At 47.0% G+C, this 15,879-nt stretch overlaps 2 long non-coding RNA genes across 4 annotated transcripts in view; one reads left to right on the top strand and one right to left on the bottom strand.

Moving 5' to 3' along the window:
* The window catches only part of LOC140632636 (uncharacterized), a 60,897-nt gene extending 45,414 nt beyond the window's left edge, over positions 1 to 15,483 (bottom strand). For all 3 annotated transcript variants that reach the window (XR_012030242.1, XR_012030241.1, XR_012030240.1), the window contains exons 1-3: positions 15,273 to 15,483; positions 12,941 to 13,002; positions 10,598 to 10,783 (exon numbers count right to left, since the gene is read on the bottom strand). This is a non-coding gene — a long non-coding RNA (uncharacterized lncRNA). The remainder of the gene's footprint in view (positions 1 to 10,597; positions 10,784 to 12,940; positions 13,003 to 15,272) is intronic.
* On the top strand, positions 5,883 to 14,470 carry LOC140632638 (uncharacterized). The gene is made up of 3 exons (XR_012030244.1): positions 5,883 to 6,090; positions 13,700 to 13,850; positions 14,331 to 14,470. It is a non-coding gene; the product is annotated as an uncharacterized lncRNA (long non-coding RNA).
* Positions 15,484 to 15,879: the final 396 nt, after the last annotated feature.

Below are 15,879 nucleotides of genomic sequence, written 5' to 3'. Positions count from 1 at the left end.
ACTGAATGTTATGTCCAAGAGCAGATCTAAAGAATGGATTCATAGACCCCAACATGTTCTTTTATCAGGTGGAAATACATCAATATAAAAATATGTATTTATACATGATTTATAGAACATTTTGTATTTTTCACTTCAATCACTTCATTGATTCTCATAGCAGCCTTGCGATGAAGGGAGGGCAGGCATTGTTTATCCTCACTTGATAGAGGAAGAAATGAGCACAGAGAGTATGGGTGATTTACACCTACTCAAGGTCAACCCAACTTACAAAGTGCAAATGTATGAGTCCTTGAACTTCTGGTTCTTGGATGGATGTTTTTCCAACTGTACTACTCTGTACCTCTTACAAATAAATATTTGGGCAACTCTATTTCTGGTAAGAAATACACTGGCCAGAAATACATTTACTCACAGCTGTGAGCAAAGAAAAGTTCTGCTTCGTTCTCTCCTTTGCTCAGTTGGTGGTTGTGACATCTGTAACTCACCTCTCCATCTGTCAGGTGAGCCTCCTACTGGCCCGGGGTGAGACAGGAAGAGTGTGCTCCTGTTGTGGAGTCAGCCTCAGCTGGGCTTCAGCCCTGGCTCTGCTACTCAACCCTAACTAGGAACCTCTCTGAGCTTTGGGTGTTAGGCTGTAAAAAGCAGTTATTCGTTGCCTCTTCCTTTGTTCAGGATTGAATGAGGTAATACCTTTAGGGTACAGAGAAAATAGAAGGCACTCCATTAAAACTATTTGTCCTAACAGCAAAGGTATACTAGAGCGATAAAGTTGAGAAGAACACTGTCAGAAAGGGCCAATCTTTAGGCAGAAGTATAAGGAGTTTTCCGAAGGGCAAAATGAGCCCTGGGGGGTATGGTTAAAAGGGGAGCAGTTTTGCAGGCTGATGCGGATTATATTTTGGTGGCAGTCTTGTAGACTGCCCCATGGTTTCATTTGAACCCCACGTGCTATGCCCATTGTGGGTGTGCCTGCTTGCTCATAGCTGGGGAGTGGTGGTTGAGATGGGGGGAAATACAAGGGCCAGCAGGAGCTCAGCAACTCCCCTCTCCCCAACAGCATCAACACATTTCTCTCCAAACTATGTTTCCCATCTCTGCATTTGGATGGGGAAAGTTAAATAAATGGAGAAAATGTTTATAAGTTAGTCGGATTGCCAGTCTGAACATGGCTTCATTCTTAGAGCCTTTTGGGAGCTTTGTTTTTCTAAACTGTGACTTCACAAAATGTATCCAGAAATGGTGCTTTAAGGAAGTTAACTGAGCCATGGACACTGTTATTTCATGAGTACGCTTTCTTCCAGTCTGGAAGTTGACCTCTAGAAACACCATCCCTAGAAGTTAAACTAGAAAATATAAATTGAGAATGGGTTTTCACTATTAACATTTAAATTAAAATTTCATGGCAGACTAAGGAGCAAGGAGGAGTGGTTGTAGAAAGAGGTGACAGGTGATCAAAGTAGTGAGACCAAGTCAAAAAAAAAAAAAGAAAAAGAAAAAGAAAAGAAAAAGAAGAAGAGTAGAGCCCAGGTCATTCTGGGGAGGGCCATCTGCTTGACAGCCTCTTCTCAGGCAGGCAGAAGTCAGGCCCCTTGACCAGGTCCAAGGGCTGTGTCTTAGCCACAGGCTGTGTCACTGCATTTTGTCTACAGATCAAGGGCAAGTCCAGGGGGATTCACACTCCCCAAGCTCCCAAGACTGAGATGAAAGCAGAAGCTGGGATAGTCAATTTTGCAGCGCGAAATCACCATGGCAAGGTTCAGAATCCCACACTAGCATAGCCAGCTCATTCCCTCCTTGAGGCAGGCAGACGCTGAGAACCAAGTGGAGTCAGAGGAATCGAATGTCCAACTGGGGAGGGAGAGACAGTTCTCTCAGGAAGAGAATCTGAGTCAGGCCTGCCACCAAGTTCCAAGGCCAAGGCTCCCATTCCTTGCAAGGACACTGCCCGTGCTTGCACCCCTGTGAACTCTGCTTGGCTCCCACTGCCACCAAACTCCATTTTGAGGGGCACATCCTTTCTTTTGAGGAAAGGACAAAGCTTTCTCTCCTCCACAAAAGTTTGTAGTCATATATTCTCCAGGGATTGAAAACGATGAATTCAAGTGAACGAATGGCAAAGAAATTGAGGCACACATGTATTTCTTGAAATATGTATGTGTAAAGGAGCAGAAGCAAGTGATGATGTGAGTACATGTGTGGGGAGGGGAGTAGAAAGGAAGGTGGTCTCTGGGCTGGAAAACTGAATTCTGACTAGCTTAGGTTAGATTGTTGGTGAGAACAAGGCACTAAACAGTAAGTTTCTAAGTGGACTGGGGAAGGCACAGTGGTAGTGGTAAGCCCAATTGCAGGGGGACTTTTCTCCAGGCTCCTCTTTTCCTGCTTCTGCCCATATCCCTGGGATCTCATGCACCCAGTGATGTCAGTGATGACATGGGTGCTTATAGCCTTTAATTCTCTATCCCCTTCCCTTCTCTCCTGAGCTTGGGACTCAGCCATCCACTGTTCACCCGCATGTCCCCCAGTAGCCTAAATACGCCACAGCCAGCATGGAGAAGGCATCACCACTCATCGGCGCCTACTGTGCCCACCAGTAGCAGCCCCTCCACTGGTCCCATCATCCAAACATAAACCTGGAAATGTGTCATAATCCCACCTTCCCCCTCTGCCCTGAAATCCAATCTGTTACTCTAGCCAGCAGATTATTTTTTTCTTCCCATTCATCATGCTTGTCTTCTGTCCTTTCCATCCCATGCGTTATTGCCTTGGTTCATTCCTTCCTCCATATCTTTCTCCTGGGCCTATTGCAACCGCTGCCTAACTACCGTCCCTGCTTCTAACAGATCTAATCCAAGCCATACTCCACACTCTTACTGAGTGGGCTTTCTGATGCTAACCTCAAAAGTCTTCATATTACCCACAAGATAAAGTCCATATTCCTCACTAAAGCAGGCAAATCTCCCTGTGATCTGGACACTGTCCAGCTCTCCAGCTCTCTAGCTCTCCAACTTCCTCTTTTACTTCATTTTCCTAACCTCTTTACTTGGTACATGTTATCGTGGACCTGCTTAGTGCCAGGCACCATGCAGGTGCTAGAGATATGGTGGGAAGCACATCTACCACCTGCACCTTACATCCATCCACACAAAGCACAGTACCTGTGCTCACTCGCTTCTCTCCGCTGCTCTGAGGCCGCACGTCCTTTCCCCACATCCTGCCTGTGTGATCTTGGGCAAGTCACTGTGTTACAATTTCCCTTCTATAAAATGAAGATGATGATGATACTGTAGGGAAGCTTAAACTTTACCCATCTCAGGCTTCAGCTGCGATTCATAAACTAAAAGATGAACAAGCAAAAAAGGAGTTTATTCACATCGCACAGGAGAAATCTGAACCAAAAGTAACTCAAAGCAGTGGCTTAGAAATCTGGCATCTCTATCCTCTTGGACAAAGAACAGTAGATCTGCAGAGGGATGACAGGACCAAGCAGTGGTAGGAGTCCCTGGGCAGGCTCAACCTGTGGGAAGGTGGCTCCATGGCGGGGAACTAATGGGATAAGATTTGTTCACAGCTTCCTCTGGTGCCACCTCTGGGCTGTTAAGAGCCTGTCTCCAGTAAAAGGAGAATTTATATCTTGCCTTGAGGCAGAAAAAGAAGAGCTCTTACTGAGTTTGTTTCTTCTTCATTGCCTTTAGCTCAAAATAATCCTTTTTGTATCAAAGAGGTCTATTGGGGGTGACATATTTTGCTTTCCTTCAATACCAATTTCATTCAGTTGTCTTGGAACAGGGTATCTGGACCTTCGTGCACCCAATCAATAGTAGCTGCAGCAGTAATGGTCTCGGCGTGGTAGTGGGTGAGAGTGAGATGGTTCAGCTGTTGTGGAAACAGTTTGGTGGTTTCTCAGAGTTCAATACTGACCACATGACCCAGCAAGAGAAACGGAAACAGCCACACAGAAACTTCCACCTAAATGTTGATGGCAGCAATATCTGTAACAGCTCCAAAGCAGAAAATACCCAAATGTCCATCAACAGATGGATGGATAAATGGATGATGGCCTATACCTATAAAGGAATATCATTCAGCTATAAGGAGTGAAATTCTAAAACCTTCTACAATGTGGATGAGCCTCAAAAACATTATTCATCAGATAGATACAGGAGGGATGAGTTTGTGCTTATAGAAAACAACTGTCTAACAGTTAATCCTAAGCTCATATCTGTGAACACAGACCTAAAATACTAGGATTTTGACAGAGAAGGGGGGAAATGTTCCCAAATAACAGCTGGTGTGAGAAGAGGACCAAGCAAATGCGAGAGAAGATGGTGGGTTGGTGGGTGGGTGGGGATGGGGTGGAGGATTCTTGTCCTCATTGGTCAGAGAGTGGGGAGGATGGGGCAGTGCCATGGCTGCCAGGGCATATGATACATGTTCTGGGCGGGGGCCCTGAGGCTGGGGCAGTGAGTGAACACCGAGACTCAGAGCAAAGAGGTTTAGGAAGATTTGGGGGCCATGATTTAGAAACCTGGGGAAAATATGGTAAGACTTGGACGGTGGGGAATGCAAAGACAGTGTACCGTGTGGGGCTCAACTGATTTGGTCTGCAGGATTTGCTGTGGAGTCTGCACCTAATGGCAGGGAAGCTCTACCAGCCAAAGGCCTTGGCAGTCCACCTGGACATGGTGGATGCTAGGGTGTCTTGTAGGGAGAAGCTGGGGCTGCGGATGGAGCCAGCAGACCCACTTACTCAGGGTATATCTCTCAGTTCTCCAACCCCTACTCTCCACAGAGCATTACCTCCTCTGGGTGCTCCAGCCTTTGGCATCTGCTCACTTTGATCTTGGCCTTCTTTCCCAGTAGACTAGGAGCATCTTGAAAGCAGAGGCTGTGTTTCAGTCACCACAGTATATGTAGGAAGCACTTGTTCTCGGCTCATTTGGTAGAATAGAATCTGATCATTTAGGGAAGAGGCCCACCTTCTAGATTCCCACAGAAAATGAAAATGCCTTCCAGCCGATTGCTAGAAATGGTGTTCCTGACTTGCCTCATGGGGAAAGGAGGTAAAACTCACTTCCATCCTCTAGAAGAGCGATGGATAAGTCCCCAGGAGAAGTCAAAGGGTCTTGTCCTTTCCTCCAGCTCCTGCATTTTTGCACATGGTGGTGCATGCTGGTGGGAAGGCTGGAAGGTCTTTCCTTGGGTAATGGGATGTTTGAGCTGGGAAGGGATGAGGGGATGTAAGGAAACTTGATATGTGATGACAGGAGAAGGGACGACGAAGAGCTTGGCTTGCTGGACCTGCTGCACTGTCAGGCCAAAGGCCTTGGTGGCAGTGAGCTTGTCATCAGGGAGCCTTCCCCTGGCTGGTCTTTGGTGCCCCTGGGAGGCCCCGTGCCATCCATCTGTGGTTCAGGGCTGTGCTCAATGGATTTATTGAAATAGTGTTATAGATGCATTGTTGCTTCACCTCTGGATTCGAGGTTTCCACCTGCTCCTCAAACTGGTGTCATTTGCCCAGTAGGGCTTTTCTTTTCTTTTTTTTAAAAAATATTTATTTATTTATTCATGAGAGAGAGAGAGAGAGAGTGAGAGAGAGGCAGAGACACAGGCAGAGGGAGAAGCAGGCCCCATGCAGGAAGCCTGATGCAGGGCTCGATCCTGGGACTCCAGGACCAAGCCCTGGGCCAAAGGCAGGTGCTAAACCACAGAGCCACCCAGGGATCCTCCAGTAGGGCTTTTCATACAAATTCTCAGCTTTTCATATTAACTCTGCTTATGACTACTTACCCATACATGAAGACCAGGAAGTTATTTGGAACCCACACAGCCTTGTTGAACATAGTCCCAGATCACTGTTCTCTTCACTGTCTTCCTGCAGCCCAAACATGGTCTGTATCATTACCACTCGAAGCAAGGTTTGAGGACCAGTAGCACTGGCATCGCCTAGGAGATTGTGAGAAATTCAGCATCTCAGGCTCCATCTCAGACCTACTGAATCAGAATCCACATTTTAACAAGATTGCTTGGTGTTCTGTGTGCACGGTGAAGTTGGAAGAAGTTTGGAAGTTTGGTTGCCACGAGACTGAGGTAACTACAATTCTTTAGCTGACTCCATCCATATCGTTCATTGCTCCTCTAAAGAAATATTTGCTCTGTAATATCCTGGTTGAAATCAGCTTGGTGCCCTTAAAAGCTCTCTAACATGTGTGCTCTGGCTTTTAGTCTCCGACTTCATTCTTATTTTTGTGTCTTTTGAACACAGAAATGAATCCAGCATATGTTCCTCCATAACTTATTTCTCAAGATACTGCCTTTATTTCCAATTTTTCCGTGTCCCACAGCCAATCCCTATGCCCTTACCACTTCCACACCAGGCCTGAAATTCCAGAATGCTAGTTCCAGAGCAGAGCCCAAAGTCCATTTCTTTGCCTGGGAAGAAGTTTGAGCAACCTTCAGAACGTGGCATGTTCATTCACACTTCTTTGTCTTTGCTCTGTCGGGGTTCCCTGTGAAAGCCCTTTCACCCCTTGGCCCATGCTTTCAAAGTCCAGGAGAAGCCATGCAACTTGCCTGAAGCTGGAGACATCAAAAGTATCAAGGTCACATTGTATCCTTCTTCCTCCAAACTCTAAGATCCACTTGTCTGTACATGTGATTTGGGCACTAACCCTATAATCTTTGCCTTGTGGTGACAACTGGTCTATAAATTTGCTAAAAACCAACACAAGGGTTTTATTTTTTAATTTTAATTTTGAAATAATTTTAGCCTGACATACAAGTTGTCAAAATAGTAAGAGGAGTGCTTCCTTATGCCCTTCACCCAGCTTCCCCTAATACTAATGTCTTCCATAACTATGTATAGTGATCAAACCTGGGATATTAACTTCAGTACAATACTGTTAATGAAACTACAGACCTTATTAAGAGAGATTTCCCCAGTTTTCCCACTAATGTTCCTCTCCTCTTCTAGGATCCAATCTGAGGTCCTACCTCAATTTACTTGTCATGTCTCCTTCAGCTCTCCCAAGCTGGGAATAGCTCTTCTGTCTTTCCTTGTCACTCTTGTACTTGATATTTTTTAATATTGCTGGTCAGCTATTTTGTAGAATGTTCTTCAATTTGAGTTTGATGTTTTCTCAAGGCTAGATAGAGGTTTTGCATTTTTGGCAAAAATAAGAGAAATGATGTTATGTTCTTCTCAATTATATTGGGGAACATGATATCGATATTTCTTATTACTGGTGATCTTAGCCCTAATCACTTAGTTAATATGGTGTCTGCTGAGTTTCTCCAATTCACTCCAACAGCAAACTTACTGTTTTGCCCTTTGTAATTAATAAATATCTTGAGAGAGATACTTTGAGATAATGTAAGTATCTTTTTCTCCTCAACCATATGCCTACTAATGTTAACATCCATTGGTAGATGTGCCTGCAAAAATTATTCCTGCGGCACACACCATGTACATATCAATAAACTGTGAGATAAGTAAGCCCCTATTTAAGCCACTGCAATGGGGTTTTCTATTAATTGAACCTTCTTTGAAGTCTTTTTTTTTTAAAAGATTATTTATTTATTCATGAGAGACACACAGAGAGAGACAGAGAGGCAGAGACACAGGCAGAGGGAGAAGCAGGCTCCATGCAGGGAGCCCGATGTGGGACTCGATCCTGGGTCTCCAGGATCAGGCCCTGGGCTGAAGGCAGCGCTAAACCACTGAGCCACCCCAGCTGCCCAAACTCTCTTTTTAATGGGGCACATTATAGTAGGGTTTTTTTTTTTTTAAGATTTATTTATTTAGTTCTTTGGGGGGAGGGGCAGAAGGAGAGGGAAAGGAAATCTCAAGCACACTCTCCATTGAGCAGGGGAGTCCAGTGCAGGGCTCAATCTCACGACGCTAAGATCATGCCCTGAGTGGAAATCAAGAGTTGTTTAACTGCCTGAGCCATGCAGGCACCCTCTAACAGTTTTTTGTTTTTTTAAAGATTTTTATTCATTTATTCATGAGACACACAAACACACACACACACACACACACACACACACACACACACAGAGGTAGAGACACAGGCAGAGAGAGAAGCAGGCTCCATGCAAGGAGTCCAACATGGGACTTGATCCTGGGACTCCAGGATCACACCCTGGGCCAAAGGCAGGCGCCAAACTGCTGAGCCACCCAGGGATCCCCTCTAACAGGTTTTTAATCTGACAAATGGCACAATCAAATAAAACAGTTCTTCTTCCCTTCCTTCCTTTCTTTCTTTCCTCCATCCATCCATCCATCCATCCATCCACCCACTCATACGATATTCCTTTTTTGTAAAAATATTGAAGTACCAGTACTTATATTCTCCCATGACATCTTAACTGAAGCCCCCTACTCCCTGTTGTTCTATTTGAATTGTTATGTGAACTTGTTGTTATGTCCAAACAAATAAGCCAAGATGGAAACCTTAATTTCTTTGAGCAGATGGTTGTCAAACTCAGTCTGAGAAAAGAGGTGCCAAATTGTTTGCTAAATGTGCTATCACAGAAAATGACTGTTGTGGACATCTGTTGTTTTTGGCTTCTCAGCATCCCTCATTCCTTCTTTAGGTCATAGCACTCATATCTCCACCACAGCACCTGACCTCCCATGTTCTTAGCCCAGGTAGTTCAGTGAAGTTGGGCTGGCAGCTGGCACCAAACATGAACACATGCCCTAGGCCAGGACAGAATTATCCATCCACCTGGCCATACCCACTGGTTGAGACATTATCATCTGGCTCCAGTTGGTCAATCAGAATCTCCTCCAAAGGCCTTGTGATGGAGTCATCAAATAAAAAACTCATTCTATCTACTAGGTAGCTAAGAGAGTGGGACCCAAGCCTATAACTTGCACTAGGCATCTTTACCATCCTGAGGGGGAAGGAGAGTCTAAGAATGAGGCCAGCACAATGGAAGACGGTGAAGCGGTTGACAGGAGGCTCTTCCTCATAATGTTAATTGAACACCTGGATCTAGCTTGTTCTGAACCAGATCCACCTCAGGACTTTCCAGGTAAATGAGCTAATCAATTCCCTTTCATTGTTTAAGGCAGCTTGAGTTGAGTTTCTGCTACATGTGACAGCACATGCTCAGGACTCTTCAGGATTCAAAGATGAGCCAGATGTGGCTCATGCATTCAAGGAGCCCTCAACCTAGCAGAGAACAGGAGATCAGTGCACACATATCCACAAGGAAGGGGGCCCACGCCACTAGCATGATCCACACACGAGGAGCTTAGCTGCAGGACCACAGTGAAGTGGGTGATGGACACCAGCTGGGGAGAATCTGGAACGCTGAAGAGAAGAAGGACCTTATTCCCAGCAGAGGGAAAGACTTGGGCAAGGGTCCAGCCATGGAAAGTGTAGCAAGCGCAGTGTGTATTTTGAGGTTCTGGAGGTCATCCACAGTGACTGAAGGGTAGAGGTTAGTTAAACAGGAAGATTTGGGGGACGTAAACACAACTAGAGAAAAGATTTGTTTGAAACAAATTGTGGAGGCTTGGATTGGCAGTCTGAGGGATGTGACTGGCAGCAGGAAGAGAGGAATTTTGAATAGGATTGCGAGGTGTGGAAGATCAATTTGGCAGCCATGAGTGAAGCTGGAGGGGAAGGGTTGGAAGGCGGGGGACCTGTGAGGAGGCCAATGTGACTGTCCGGCTGGACCTCAGTGCAGGCCTGGGAAGGACCAGATGGAAAAAGAGGGCTGGAGGCGAATGGAATCCCAGCCTCTGAGAACATTCTGCAGAGCGGCTTTGGCCATATTTGCTCAAGAATCTTCCTGGCGGTATCATTTGAAAGCCATACTTTTTATTTCATGCTAAACATTGTCAGAGGGAGCGGCAGCAGATTCATCCCGCCCACGAGCCAACTGGCCTGGCATACGCACTTTAATGGCATTCCAGACCTCAGGGCCTGGCAGGCTCCCTCAGAGCCCTGCCCCTGCACTGGCTCCTGCCTTACCCACAGTTAGGATGTCAGCAGGCAGCGTCTCTCCTCTTACTTGGTGACCTTCCCAGCAGAAAAGGTCCAGAATGAGGCCGGAATGAGTCCCCTGCATGCGACATGTGCAGCTTGGTCTTCTTGGAGATGCCACGGCTTTGGCTTCAGACTCGGTACCACTCTGATCACACCTTCACTCCTGCTCTCCCGGCCCCTCACTCCAGACCCTGAGCAAGTCCTGACAGCACTACCGTTGCTGACGCTGGTCCAAGTCCCCACCATCACCCACGTGCATTGCTGCAGTGGCCTGGCCTGTTTCTGCACCTGTTTTTGCTCCTCCACAGTCTGTACTCCACAAAGCAGCTAGAAGAGTCCTTTAGCATCACAAGCCAGATTCTGTCACCAGTCTTCTTAAAACCTCCTGATGGCTTCCTGCCTGGTTCAGAATAAAATCCTAAATCCCTACAATGACCCGAAGACTCTACATGATTGGGCCCTTGGTTACCTCCTCCACTCTATTTGCTGCCACTCCCTCTCCCTCTGAGCCCTTACACTCCTGACTCTCCCTGCCTCTGCCAGGTACTTTGTCTTCATGTCCCACACTACACCTCATCATAATAAAAACTTGCCTCTGTGAGGAAAGACTAAGATGTGCTACAGGAACGAAAGACTCCACATCTCGGTGGCTCGGATTACAGCGGGTCCTTTCTCGTTTGCCATGCGTGTCTGTCATGGGTTGGCAGAGTGGTTCCATCCACCATGGTCACTCCAGGTTGACAGAACAGCCGCCATCTTGAATGTTTCTAGTTGCTGTCCTGTAGGAAAAGAAAGGCAATTCAATGTCAGGCTCAGAAGAAAGACAAGCCTCTTCTGCTCGTGCTCCTTGGTCAGTCACTGGCCTCAGTCAATCATGAGGAAATCCAAATGTGTAATCTTATCACGTCGCCAGGGGTGGAAAGGATCTGTGATTGTTTGGTGAGCAGCACTAATGAAGACCACAATGGCTGATTTTTTTCTGTGTGTGTAACGTGAATTAGAACCCCTTGGAGTATCTTCCAGCCCAGCAATTGTGAGCTATGGCAGAGTTGGCCAGATGGGATTAGGACTGAGGGTGGGAGAAGAGTGAGGACAGGGGAGGAGGGTTGGTTACCCCAGCTCAGGCCCAGGGAGAAATGAGAACATGGTTGAATTTGGTTGTTTACTGGATCAGTCCAACTGATACACGTAAGAAAGTGTGGTGGCCATTTGTAAGGTCCTTTAGGCCAAAGGTGCCTTATACTGATGGTGGGCTGGAAAGATCCCTACACAGAAGGAACTCAGCATCTGCCATCAGCAATTCTTCCATTAGAGATTCATTCCTTTGGTTGACTCTTTGGTTGACCCTTTGGTCATTCCTTTTGGTTGAATTCCATTTCCCAAGTTGTGTCCAGCAGAACACTACTCTCAGGGACGCCCGGGTGACTCAGTGGCTGAGCGTCTTCCTTTGGCTCAGGTCATGTTCCTGGGATTGAGTCCTGCATCAGGCTCCCTGCAGGGAGCCTGCTTCTCCCTCTGCCTGTGTCTCTGCCTCTCTTTCTGTGCCTCTCATGAATAAATAAATAAAATCTTAAAAAAAAAAGATGTTGCCAAATACTCCTTGGTCAAATAAGATTGTGAGCTGCTGGGTTAAACAAAATTACACAGGTTTTCCTCTGCAGGCCTTCTCAGGGCTTTGTTTAATATGCTAACAGGTACTATTTCTTTCTGAGATGGAACTAAAATATGCAGCATTTCCCCAGTTTTTAAAATCAAGAAGCCCTTGCATCTATGAATGACTCCCTAGGGCTCAGCTGGGCAGTTTGGGAACTGTTGGTCTGGAAGCCTTTTGGTCCTGTGGAGTTCCCTGTGGAAAGTAGTTGTCTCTGGAGAGTTTTTCATGGGAGAGTGGAAGCAGGGCATACAAGGCCTTGAGAGAATGGGACTCAGACAGGAGCCTGGGGAGGCAGAGGGTCTGAGAGCGTGAGGTCAGGCGTGGAGGTCAGAAGTGCTCCTTTCCCGAGGGTGGACGCGGAGCTGGAGCCCAGCAGAGGAAGGGTTCTCTGTCCCCCCACCCCTCCCCACCCACAGCCCTGCGGCTTCCTTCCCTGTCCTGCCCAGTACACCCGTTAGTCCTGCCTTCCAAAGCCCTGGCCTTGACCTGTCTCCACCCTCTCAGCCAAAAGTACACCAGGCTCTTTCTACTCTTGTTGGCTTAGCTTTCAAGTCCCTTCTGTATGGAATGGCCTCCCTTCCCCCAACTTCAGTCTAGAAAATTCCTACTCATCCTACACTAGTACATTCAGGCAGCCACCTCCAGGAAGCTGTCCCTGGTACCTTCCCCCGCCCCCTGCCCCCAGCCTCAGCTGGATTTATGGTCCATCCTTGCATGTCCCGTAACGCTGTGTTGTCCTTATCACGGTCTTCTCCATGTATCTTACACTGTTTCTGTCCCTCCGATCTGGGGGCCCCTCAGGGCTTTATCTTTATATGCTTTTATCTTTATATCTTTATACCCTTCTCTGGTAGGAGATAGATGTTTAATAATTAATCGAATGAATGACACCCAGGCACAGAGCTGGAAGTGGGTTAAAATTCCTTACATACACCACTTCAAAGAAGGTCCCTAGTTAAAATAATCTATTCCATGTGTTTAAAACCCTCTTCCTTATGGCTTGTGTCTGCTGGTTCTCTGATTTCTTGAAGCCTTATATCTTCTCTCTACTTTTCTTGCCTCTGTCACCCATTGACTGCCAGCATGCTCCGGGTCACCTGACTCCTGTTGTCTTCTCAAAGGGGGTGAAGGAATCTTGGAACGTCGATGGCCTGCCCTTAGGTCTGTTGCCCTAAGTGGGATCCAAGTGCAAATATCTTGAGAAGACAATCTAACCTGAAGGGTGGGAAGAGGGCTGTTGTTGTGAAGATTTAATGGGATAATACATGTAACAAGTTCTTACCAAGTGTTAGTTATGATGTTCACGAAGAGGTTGGCTTCAACGACAGGGCGATAAAGGGAAGCCTAGAAGGGAAGTGCGAGAAGAGAGCATGGCAAGTCTGTTACTGGCCCCACACCCAGGGCCGCAATACTTTTATGCACCTCAGGCACTTTTGCCTTTGTGGGATCCTCCTCTATATAAAATATTAAAAATTCTATGGCCGCATGACTTTCTAAAGGGGAACAGAATCCCGACTGGATTTGTTATGATATGTTCAATATTGTCCTATTCAATTTTTCCTGTGATTTGAAAAATATCACCACTGATATTTAATTAAAAGGGCCTCTAGAAATCTTGTGGCTCCTAGCCAAGGTGTCCGCTGTGCCTAACGGCTAAGTCAGCCCCAGGCCCGGCACTCTGCTTACTGTTCCTTGGACCCACAGTGCCCTTCTGTCCTTCTGGGTGGCACCGTTCCTTCAGCCTGGCATGTCTGTCCCTCATGCCACCACCACCCTCTGTCCTCATCCACCTGACAGATTCCTGCTCTTCCTCAAGGCTCAGCTCAAATGTCACGTTCTCCTGCCAGTGTTAGCAAATTAAAACGCAGGGTGCCCAGTTGAATTTCAGATAAACAAGGAGTAATCATTTTAATAGAGGTATGTCCCAAATATTGCATGTCCCAAATCTTGCACAAAGCATAGTTCTATTAAGTTGCGTCATGTTTATCTGAAATTCAAATGACCCTACCCTGTAACTGTCCCTGGCTCATTTTCCTTTCAGGTTTTCTTCTCACCTGCTGCCGGCTGGGCCATTCTAGCTCACTCTGTGCACCTGTCATCACACATTCTCCACCCCAGTCTGCATTCTCATCATTGTTACCCTCACCTGCCATGGGGCCAGGATGTGGCCATGCATTCGTTGTCACACATGAGTAAGGGGGTGCTTTCCTTTTATTTCCCCCAACTACCTATTTATTTCAGGGATGACTTGGCAGGATTTGGTTTTAATTTCATTCAGGATGTGATGAGACCAAAGTTAACTATTGCATGGGATCATAGTAACAGTTCTGCTACCGAAGATGTGTCCCAAGGAGAGGCTCTGGATTCAGACCTTTCATTACCTGATGGAAAAAAGCCCCAAAGCCCGCGGCTGACACCTCCATCCCTTCCCTGCCTTTGTGATGAGGTGGAGTGCACGAAGTCTTGGGTTCCCCCCTCCCTGTGATTCTGGGGTCGGAGAGCAAATTAGCCATGACCCAAGCAGGACTTTGCATGGGGGGGGGGGCGGTGGGGAAGGGGAGGGCAGTGCTTTCTGTTTTTTTACTTAGGTTCAGGAAATTCTGACTTTTTGCTTTTACTTCAAGAGTAGATTGATTTTTTAGAAAGTTCTTTTAAATCTTTGCTTCACTCAGCACTGGCCACAGAGGAGAAAACCAGCCTGGGCTGATGTCACGGACATAAGCCACAGGAGACTGTCAGAGCCTGGTGACCGGGCTCCTAATCCAGTGCTCACATGGTTCTCGGCAGCAAGAATTCAGAGCCTGGAGCTCCGCTGAAGCAGCATTCCCTGCGAGAACCACTGCAAGGGGAATCAATCCCTCAAGACCACGGAGTGGCCAAAGGCTCAAAACAATTCGAGCCTGCGGAGGATTTTCAGTAAGCATGGTGAAAGTTCTCTTTTTTATTGCTAGGAATTTCCCAGCTTTCAACACATTCTCCCTTACGTGAGAGACATTCATTTTCACATTCTCCCTTTGGAAAGGAAATTTCCAAAGCTGACCACTGGTTAATCATGCTGAGCAAGAAACCACAGTACGCAAATGTTATGTGTGTGTGTGTGTGTGTGTGTGTGTGTGTGTGTGTGTGTAGGAGGGGTCCATCCCGTGGGAGTTGCCTAGTAGTCTCTGCCTCTCTACTGATCTCTAACCCCCTCTCTGCTCGTCCTGATGCTTATAGAAGCAGGCAACACGGCCCAAGGTAGTTTCGAGAGATGGTCAGCAGGTGTTTTGAGCAAGAAACAACGCAGCGGGCAGTTCCCTGGCTCCCCCCAATGGGGGTGCTCCACACACCACACCCCTCCTGGACGGGGGTCGCGGGGCTTGTGGGTCTAATCAAGGCTCTGATAAGTTCTACATTTCCCTTTTTAACTTTAAAAAATGGTTTGATGTTATTTAACTCAATGTTTTCCAGACTTCCTCCATCAGAGAATCACCCCATCCCCCTTTCGTTTTTGAGGATCTCACCCAATTAGCGCTCCCGGGAGCCTACTTTGGGGAAATGGCTCTAAAAAGGGAGCGGAAGGCAGCAAGAGTTTACAATCCTCACGTTCCCCCTGCAAGTCACTAACTTCATACCAGAATTCGGCTTACGGAGAGCACGGCTGGCCCCAGCCCGGCCCTGGCAGCAGGGCTCCAAACGCCGGGCCCGGAGACTCCACGGAGTCCCAGCCAGGGGCCCAGCAGCGTCAGGAAGGAAAGGGCATTTCAGGCAAAGGCTGGCATTGCTATAAATGCTGTCTGTTGGAAAACCGAAGCCGGCAGACACTTAGAATGAGGTTTAAGAGTGTCAGAGTTTTGTTTTGGGTTTAAAACGCCACACAAGGCTACCTTTTAATAGTCACAAGGCTGCCTGTGACATAACACAGGGTGTGTGTCATCCGAGGAGGAAGCATGCTCTCCTTCCCAACCCGGGGCACTGGCATTTCCTCTCTTTGGTGTTTTTCTTGCCACAGAATACACTAAGCTAAAAGGCCACCAATTGTGCCAACTCCAGGGATTCTGCTACATTGTCATACAGAACAGATGTGAATGATGTCACTCAAAGTTGTGCAAAGTGGTAGCTCCATCCAAGCGTTTGCCTGCTTCGGGGCAAAAGCCAAGATGCTCTTTATTTGTTGGCACTGTTTCTTAAGTCCTGCCTCAATGTCACCTCTAATTAAAGCAGGCTCCATTTTTTCCCCAT

Source organism: Canis lupus, chromosome 4 (genome assembly GCF_048164855.1).
Source record: "Canis lupus baileyi chromosome 4, mCanLup2.hap1, whole genome shotgun sequence".
NCBI lineage: Eukaryota > Metazoa > Chordata > Mammalia > Carnivora > Canidae > Canis > Canis lupus.
Note: the sequence above shows the minus strand (reverse complement) of the source record. Positions and strands in the feature narration are given on the sequence as shown.